Genomic DNA, 9,240 nt, shown 5'->3' with positions numbered 1-9,240 from the left:
GATGAAATCTGGAAAGAAGCCTTCTGAGAAACTGCTCTGTGATGTGTGACTTCCACTCACAGAGTTACATCTGTATTTCGTGGATCTCTTTGCTAGCCTTATTTCTGTGGAATCTGAGTACATATATTTCGGATCCCTTTGAAGACTATATGGCCAAAGGAAATATCCTCCGATAACAAAGACAAAGAAGCTTTCTGAGAAACTTCTTTGTGTTCTGTGAAATCATCTCACAGAGTTACAGCTTTCCGCTCAAGAAGGCTTTCGCTAAGACGGTTCTTGTGGAATTGGCAAAGTGATATTTGGAGCCCATAGAGGGCTATTGTGAAAAAGGAAATATCCTCAGATGAAATCTGGAAAGAAGCTTTCTGAGAAACTGCTCTGTGATGTGTGACTTCCACTCACAGAGTTACATCTCTATTTCGTGGATCTCTTTGCTAGTCTTATTTCTGTGGAATCTGAGAACAGATATTTCGGATCCCTTTGAAGACTATAGGGCCAAAGGAAATATCCTCCGATAACAAAGAGAAAGAAGCTTTCTGAGAAACTTCTTTGTGTTCTGTGAAATCATCTCACAGAGTTACAGCTTTCCCCTCAAGAAGGCTTTCGCTAAGACGGTTCTTGTGGAATTGGCAAAGTGATATTTGGAAGCCCATAGAGGGCTATGGTGAAAAAGGAAATATCCTCAGATGAAATCTGGAAAGAAGCCTTCTGAGAAACTGCTCTGTGATGTGTGACTTCCACTCACAGAGTTACATATGTATTTCGTGGATCTCTTTGCTAGCCTTATTTCTGTGGAATCTGAGAACAGATATTTCGGAACTCTTTGAAGACTATAGGGCCAAAGGAAATATCCTCCGATAACAAAGAGAAAGAAGCTTTCTGAGAAACTTGTTTGTGTTCTGTGAAATCATTTCACAGAGTTACAGCTTTCCTCTCAAGAAGCCTTTCGCTAAGACAGTTCTTGTGGAATTGGCAAAGTGATATTTGGAAGCCCTTAGAGCGCTATGGTGAAAAAGGAAATATCCTCAGGTGAAATCTGGAAGGAAGCTTTCTGAGAAACTTCTCTGTGGTGTGTGACTTCCACTCACAGAGTTACATCTGTATTTCGTGGATCTCTTCAATAGCCTTATTTCTGTGGAATCTGAGAACAGATATTTCGGATCCCTTTGAAGACTATAGGGCCAAAGGAAATATCCTCCGATAACAAAGAGAAAGAAGCTTTCTGAGAAACTTCTTTGTGTTCTGCGAAATCATCTCACAGAGTTACAGCTTTCCCCTCAAGAAGCCTTTCGCTAAGACGGTTCTTGTGGAATTGGCAAAGTGATATTTGGAAGCCCAGAGAGGGCTATGGTGAAAAAGGAAATATCCTCAGATGAAATCTGGAAAGAAGCTTTCTGAGATACTGCTCTGTGATGTGTGACTTCCACTCACAGAGTTACATCTGTATTTCGTGGATCTCTTTGCTAGCCTTATTTCTGTGGAATCTGAGAACAGATATTTCGGATCCCTTTGAAGACTATAGGGCCAAAGGAAATATCCTCCGATAACAAAGAGAAATAAACTTTCTGAGAAACTTCTTTGTGTTCTGTGAAATCATCTGACAGAGTTACAGCTTTCCCCTCAAGAAGCCTTTCGCTAAGGCGTTTCTTGTGGAATTGGCAAAGTGATATTTGGAAGCCCATAGAGGGCTATGGTGAAAAAGGAAATATCCTCAGATGAAATCTGGAAAGAAGCTTTCTGAGAAACAGCCCTGTGATGTGGGACTTCCACTCACAGAGTTACATCTGTATTTCGTGGATCTCTTTGCTAGCCTTATTTCTGTGGAATCTGAGAACAGATATTTCGGATCCCTTTGAATACTATAGGTCCAAAGGAAATATCCTCCGATAACAAATGAAAGAAGCTTTCTGAGAAACTTCTTTGTGTTCTGTGAAATCATCTCACAGAGTTACAGCTTTCCCCTCAAGAAGCCTTTCGCTAATTGGTTCTTGTGGAATTGGCAAAGTGATATTTGGAAGCCCATAGAGGGCTATGGTGAAAAAGGAAATATCCTCAGTTCAAATCTGGAAAGAAGCTTCCTGAGAAGCTGCTCTGTGATGTGTGACTTCCACTCACAGAGTTAAATCTGTATTTCGTGGATCTCTTTGCTAGCCTTATTTCTGTGGAATCTGAGAACAGATATTTCGGATCCCTTTGAAGACTATAGGGCCAAAGGAAATATCCTCCGATAACAAAGAGAAAGAAGCTTTCTGAGAAACTTCTTTGTGTTCTGTGAAATCATCTCACAGAATTACAGCTTTCCCCTCAAGAAGCCTTTCGCTAAGACAGTTCTTGTGGAATTGGCAAAGTGATATTTGGAAGCCCATACAGGGCTATGGTGAAAAAGGAAATATCCTCAGATGAAATCTGGAAAGAAGCTTTATGAGAAACTGCTCTGTGATGTGTGACTTCCACTCACAGAGTTACATCTGTATTTCGTGGATCTCTTTAATAGCCTTATTTCTGTGGAATCTGAGAACAGATATTTCGGATCCCTTTGAAGACTATAGGGCCAAAGGAAATATCCTCCGATAACAAAGACAAAGAAGCTTTCTGAGAAACTTCTTTGTGTTCTGTGAAATCATCTCACAGAGTTACAGCTTTCCCCTCAAGAAGGCTTTCGCTAAGACGGTTCTTGTGGAATTGGCAAAGTGATATTTGGAAGCCCATAGAGGGCTATGGTGAAAAAGGAAATATGCTCAGATGAAATCTGGAAAGAAGTTTTCTGAGAAACTGCTCTGTGATGTGTGACTTCCACTCACAGAGTTACATCTGTATTTCGTGGATCTCTTTGCTAGTCTTGTTTCTGTGGAATCTGAGAACAGATATTTCGGATCCCTTTGAAGACTATAGGGCCAAAGGAAATATCCTCCGATAACAAAGAGAAAGAAGCTTTCTGAGAAACTTCTTTGTGTTCTGTGAAATCATCTCACAGAGTTACAGCTTTCCCCTCAAGAAGCCTTTCGCTAAGACAGTTCTTGTGGAATTGGCAAAGTGATATTTGGAAGCCCATAGAGGGCTATGGTGAAAAAGGAAATATCCTCAGATGAAATCTGGAAAGAAGCTTTCTGAGATACTGCTCTGTGATGTGTGACTTCCACTCACAGAGTTACATCTGTATTTAGTGGATCTCTTTGCAAGCCTTATTTCTGTGGAATCTGAGAACAAATATTTCGGATCCCTTTGAAGACTATAGGGCCAAAGGAAATATCCTCCGATAACGAAGAGAAAGAAGCTTTCTGAGAAACTTCTTTGCGTTCTGTGAAATCATCTCACAGAGTTACAGCTTTCCCCTCAAGAAGCCTTTCGCTAAGACAGTTCTTGTGGAATTGGCAAAGTGATATTTGGAAGCCCTTAGAGGGCTATGGTGAAAAAGGAAATATCCTCAGATGAAATCTGGAAAGAAGCTTTCTGAGAAACTTCTCTGTGGTGTGTGACTTCCACTCACAGAGTTACATCTGTATTTCGTGGATCTCTTTGCTAGCCCTATTTCACTGGAATCTGAGAAAAGATATTTCGGATCCCTTTGAAGACTATAGGGCCAAAGGAAATATCCTCGGAAACAAAGAGAAAGAAGCATTCTGAGAAACTTCTTTGTGTTCTGTGAAATCATCTCACAGAGTTACAGCTTTCCCCTCAAGAAGGCTTTCGCTAAGACGGTTCTTGTGGAATTGGCAAAGTGATATTTGGAAGCCCATAGAGGGCTATGGTCAAAAAGGAAATATCCTCAGATGAAATCTGGAAAGAAGCCTTCTGAGAAACTGCTCTGTGATGTGTGACTTCCACTCACAGAGTTACATATGTATTTCGTGGATCTCTTTGCTAGCCTTATTTCTGTGGAATCTGAGAACAGATATTTCGGAACTCTTTGAAGACTATAGGGCCAAAGGAAATATCCTCCGATAACAAAGAGAAAGAAGCTTTCTGAGAAACTTGTTTGTGTTCTGTGAAATCATTTCACAGAGTTACAGCTTTCCTCTCAAGAAGCCTTTCGCTAAGACAGTTCTTGTGGAATTGGGAAAGTGATATTTGTAAGCCCTTAGAGCGCTATGGTGAAAAAGGAAATATCCTCAGGTGAAATCTGGAAGGAAGCTTTCTGAGAAACTTCTCTGTGGTGTGTGACTTCCACTCACAGAGTTACATCTGTATTTCGTGGATCTCTTTAATAGCCTTATTTCTGTGGAATCTGAGAACAGATATTTCGGATCCCTTTGAAGACTATAGGGCCAAAGGAAATATCCTCCGATAACAAAGAGAAAGAAGCTTTCTGAGAAACTTCTTTGTGTTCTGTGAAATCATCTCACAGAGTTACAGCTTTCCCCTCAAGAAGCCTTTCGCTAAGACGGTTCTTGTGGAATTGGCAAAGTGATATTTGGAAGCCCAGAGAGGGCTATGGTGAAAAAGGAAATATCCTCAGATGAAATCTGGAAAGAAGCTTTCTGAGATACTGCTCTGTGATGTGTGACTTCCACTCACAGAGTTACATCTGTATTTCGTGGATCTCTTTGCTAGCCTTATTTCTGTGGAGTCTGAGAACAGATATTTCGGATCCCTTTGAAGACTATAGGGCCAAAGGAAATATCCTCCGATAACAAAGAGAAATAAACTTTCTGAGAAACTTCTTTGTGTTCTGTGAAATCATCTCACAGAGTTACAGCTTTCCCCTCAAGAAGCCTTTCGCTAAGACGGTTCTTGTGGAATTGGCAAAGTGATATTTGGAAGCCCATAGAGGGCTATGGTGAAAAAGGAAATATCCTCAGATGAAATCTGGAAAGAAGCTTTCTGAGAAACTGATCTGTGATGTGGGACTTCCACTCACAGAGTTACATCTGTATTTCGTGGATCTCTTTAATAGCCTTATTTCTGTGGAATCTGAGAACAGATATTTCGGATCCCTTTGAAGACTATAGGGCCAAAGGAAATATCCTCCGATAACAAAGAGAAAGAAGCTTTCTGAGAAACTTCTTTGTGTTCTGTGAAATCATATCACAGAGATTCACCTTTCCCCTCAAAAGTCTTTCGCTAAGACAGTTCTTGTGGAATTGGCAAAGTGATATTTGGAAGCCCTTAGAGGGCTATGGTGAAAAAGGAAATATCCTCAGATGAAATCTGGAAAGAAGCCTTCTGAGAAACTGCTCTGTGATGTGTGACTTCCACTCACAGAGTTACATCTGTATTTCGTGGATCTCTTTGCTAGCCTTATTTCTGTGGAATCTGAGTACATATATTTCGGATCCCTTTGAAGACTATATGGCCAAAGGAAATATCCTCCGATAACAAAGACAAAGAAGCTTTCTGAGAAACTTCTTTGTGTTCTGTGAAATCATCTCACAGAGTTACAGCTTTCCGCTCAAGAAGGCTTTCGCTAAGACGGTTCTTGTGGAATTGGCAAAGTGATATTTGGAGCCCATAGAGGGCTATGGTGAAAAAGGAAATATCCTCAGATGAAATCTGGAAAGAAGCTTTCTGAGAAACTGCTCTGTGATGTGTGACTTCCACTCACAGAGTTACATCTGTATTTCGTGGATCTCTTTGCTAGTCTTATTTCTGTGGAATCTGAGAACAGATATTTCGGATCCCTTTGAAGACTATAGGGCCAAAGGAAATATCCTCCGATAACAAAGAGAAAGAAGCTTTCTGAGAAACTTCTTTGTGTTCTGTGAAATCATCTCACAGAGTTGCAGCTTTCCCCTCAAGAAGGCTTTCGCTAAGACGGTTCTTGTGGAATTGGCAAAGTGATATTTGGAAGCCCATAGAAGGCTATGGTGAAAAAGGAAATATCCTCAGATGAAATCTGGAAAGAAGCCTTCTGAGAAACTGCTCTGTGATGTGTGACTTCCACTCACAGAGTTACATATGTATTTCGTGGATCTCTTTGCTAGCCTTATTTCTGTGGAATCTGAGAACAGATATTTCGGAACTCTTTGAAGACTATAGGGCCAAAGGAAATATCCTCCGATAACAAAGAGAAAGAAGCTTTCTGAGAAACTTGTTTGTGTTCTGTGAAATCATTTCACAGAGTTACAGCTTTCCTCTCAAGAAGCCTTTCGCTAAGACAGTTCTTGTGGAATTGGCAAAGTGATATTTGGAAGCCCTTAGAGGGCTATGGTGAAAAAGGAAATATCCTCAGGTGAAATCTGGAAGGAAGCTTTCTGAGAAACTTCTCTGTGGTGTGTGATTTCCACTCACAGAGTTACATCTGTATTTCGTGGATCTCTTTAATAGCCTTATTTCTGTGGAATCTGAGAACAGATATTTCGGATCCCTTTGAAGACTATAGGGCCAAAGGAAATATCCTCCGATAACAAAGAGAAAGAAGCTTTCTGAGAAACTTCTTTGTGTTCTGCGAAATCATCTCACAGAGTTACAGCTTTCCCCTCAAGAAGCCTTTCGCTAAGACGGTTCTTGTGGAATTGGCAAAGTGATATTTGGAAGCCCAGAGAGGGCTATGGTGAAAAAGGAAATATCCTCAGATGAAATCTGGAAAGAAGCTTTCTGAGATACTGCTCTGTGATGTGTGACTTCCACTCACAGAGTTACATCTGTATTTCGTGGATCTCTTTGCTAGCCTTATTTCTGTGGAGTCTGAGTACAGATATTTCGGATCCCTTTGAAGACTATAGGGCCAAAGGAAATATCCTCCGATAACAAAGAGAAATAAACTTTCTGAGAAACTTCTTTGTGTTCTGTGAAATCATCTCACAGAGTTACAGCTTTCCCCTCAAGAAGCCTTTCGCTAAGACGGTTCTTGTGGAATTGGCAAAGTGATATTTGGAAGCCCATAGAGGGCTATGGTGAAAAAGGAAATATCCTCAGATGAAATCTGGAAAGAAGCTTTCTGAGAAACTGATCTGTGATGTGGGACTTCCACTCACAGAGTTACATCTGTATTTCGTGGATCTCTTTAATAGCCTTATTTCTGTGGAATCTGAGAACAGATATTTCGGATCCCTTTGAAGACTATAGGGCCAAAGGAAATATCCTCCGATAACAAAGAGAAAGAAGCTTTCTGAGAAACTTCTTTGTGTTCTGTGAAATCATATCACAGAGATTCACCTTTCCCCTCAAAAGTCTTTCGCTAAGACAGTTCTTGTGGAATTGGCAAAGTGATATTTGGAAGCCCTTAGAGGGCTATGGTGAAAAAGGAAATATCCTCAAATGAAATCTGGAAAGAAGCCTTCTGAGAAACTGCTCTGTGATGTGTGACTTCCACTCACAGAGTTACATCTGTATTTCGTGGATCTCTTTGCTAGCCTTATTTCTGTGGAATCTGAGTACATATATTTCGGATCCCTTTGAAGACTATATGGCCAAAGGAAATATCCTCCGATAACAAAGACAAAGAAGCTTTCTGAGAAACTTCTTTGTGTTCTGTGAAATCATCTCACAGAGTTACAGCTTTCCGCTCAAGAAGGCTTTCGCTAAGACGGTTCTTGTGGAATTGGCAAAGTGATATTTGGAGCCCATAGAGGGCTATGGTGAAAAAGGAAATACCCTCAGATGAAATCTGGAAAGGAGCTTTCTGAGAAACTGCTCTGTGATGTGTGACTTCCACTCACAGAGTTACATCTGTATTTCGTGGATCTCTTTGCTAGTCTTATTTCTGTGGAATCTGAGAACAGATATTTCGGATCCCTTTGAAGACTATAGGGCCAAAGGAAATATCCTCCGTTAACAAAGAGAAAGAAGCTTTCTGAGAAACTTCTTTGTGTTCTGTGAAATCATCTCACAGAGTTGCAGCTTTCCCCTCAAGAAGGCTTTCGCTAAGACTTTTCTTGTGGAATTGGCAAAGTGATATTTGGAAGCCCATAGAAGGCTATGGTGAAAAAGGAAATATCCTCAGATGAAATCTGGAAAGAAGCCTTCTGAGAAACTGCTCTGTGATGTGTGACTTCCACTCACAGAGTTACATATGTATTTCGTGGATCTCTTTGCTAGCCTTATTTCTGTGGAATCTGAGAACAGATATTTCGGAACTCTTTGAAGACTATAGGGCCAAAGGAAATATCCTCCGATAACAAAGAGAAAGAAGCTTTCTGAGAAACTTGTTTGTGTTCTGTGAAATCATTTCACAGAGTTACAGCTTTCCTCTCAAGAAGCCTTTCGCTAAGACAGTTCTTGTGGAATTGGCAAAGTGATATTTGGAAGCCCTTAGAGGGCTACGGTGAAAAAGGAAATATCCTCAGGTGAAATCTGGAAGGAAGCTTTCTGAGAAACTTCTCTGTGGTGTGTGATTTCCACTCACAGAGTTACATCTGTATTTCGTGGATCTCTTTGCTAGCCTTATTTCTGTGGAATCTGAGAACAGATATTTCGGATCCCTTTGAATACTATAGGTCCAAAGGAAATATCCTCCGATAACAAATGAAAGAAGCTTTCTGAGAAACTTCTTTGTGTTCTGTGAAATCATCTCACAGAGTTACAGCTTTCCCCTCAAGAAGCCTTTCGCTAATTGGTTCTTGTGGAATTGGCAAAGTGATATTTGGAAGCCCATAGAAGGCTATGGTGAAAAAGGAAATATCCTCAGTTCAAATCTGGAAAGAAGCTTCCTGAGAAGCTGCTCTGTGATGTGTGACTTCCACTCACAGAGTTAAATCTGTATTTCGTGGATCTCTTTGCTAGCCTTATTTCTGTGGAATCTGAGAACAGATATTTCGGATCCCTTTGAAGACTATAGGGCCTTAGGAAATATCCTCCGATAACAAAGAGAAAGAAGCTTTCTGAGAAACTTCTTTGTGTTCTGTGAAATCATCTCACAGAATTACAGCTTTCCCCTCAAGAAGCCTTTCGCTAAGACAGTTCTTGTGGAATTGGCAAAGTGATATTTGGAAGCCCATACAGGGCTATGGTGAAAAAGGAAATATCCTCAGATGAAATCTGGAAAGAAGCTTTATGAGAAACTGCTCTGTGATGTGTGACTTCCACTCACAGAGTTACATCTGTATTTCGTGGATCTCTTTAATAGCCTTATTTCTGTGGAATCTGAGAACAGATATTTCGGATCCCTTTGAAGACTATAGGGCCAAAGGAAATATCCTCCGATAACAAAGAGAAAGAAGCTTTCTGAGAAACTTCTTTGTGTTCTGTGAAATCATCTCACAGAGTTACACCTTTCCCCTCAAAAGCCTTTCGCTAAGACAGTTCTTGTGGAATTGGCAAAGTGATATTTGGAAGCCCTTAGAGGGCTATGGTGAAAAAGGA

The sequence above is a fragment of the Macaca mulatta genome, chromosome 17 (assembly GCF_049350105.2).
Source record: "Macaca mulatta isolate MMU2019108-1 chromosome 17, T2T-MMU8v2.0, whole genome shotgun sequence".
Taxonomy (NCBI): Eukaryota; Metazoa; Chordata; class Mammalia; order Primates; family Cercopithecidae; genus Macaca; species Macaca mulatta.
This window is presented reverse-complemented; position numbering follows the sequence as displayed.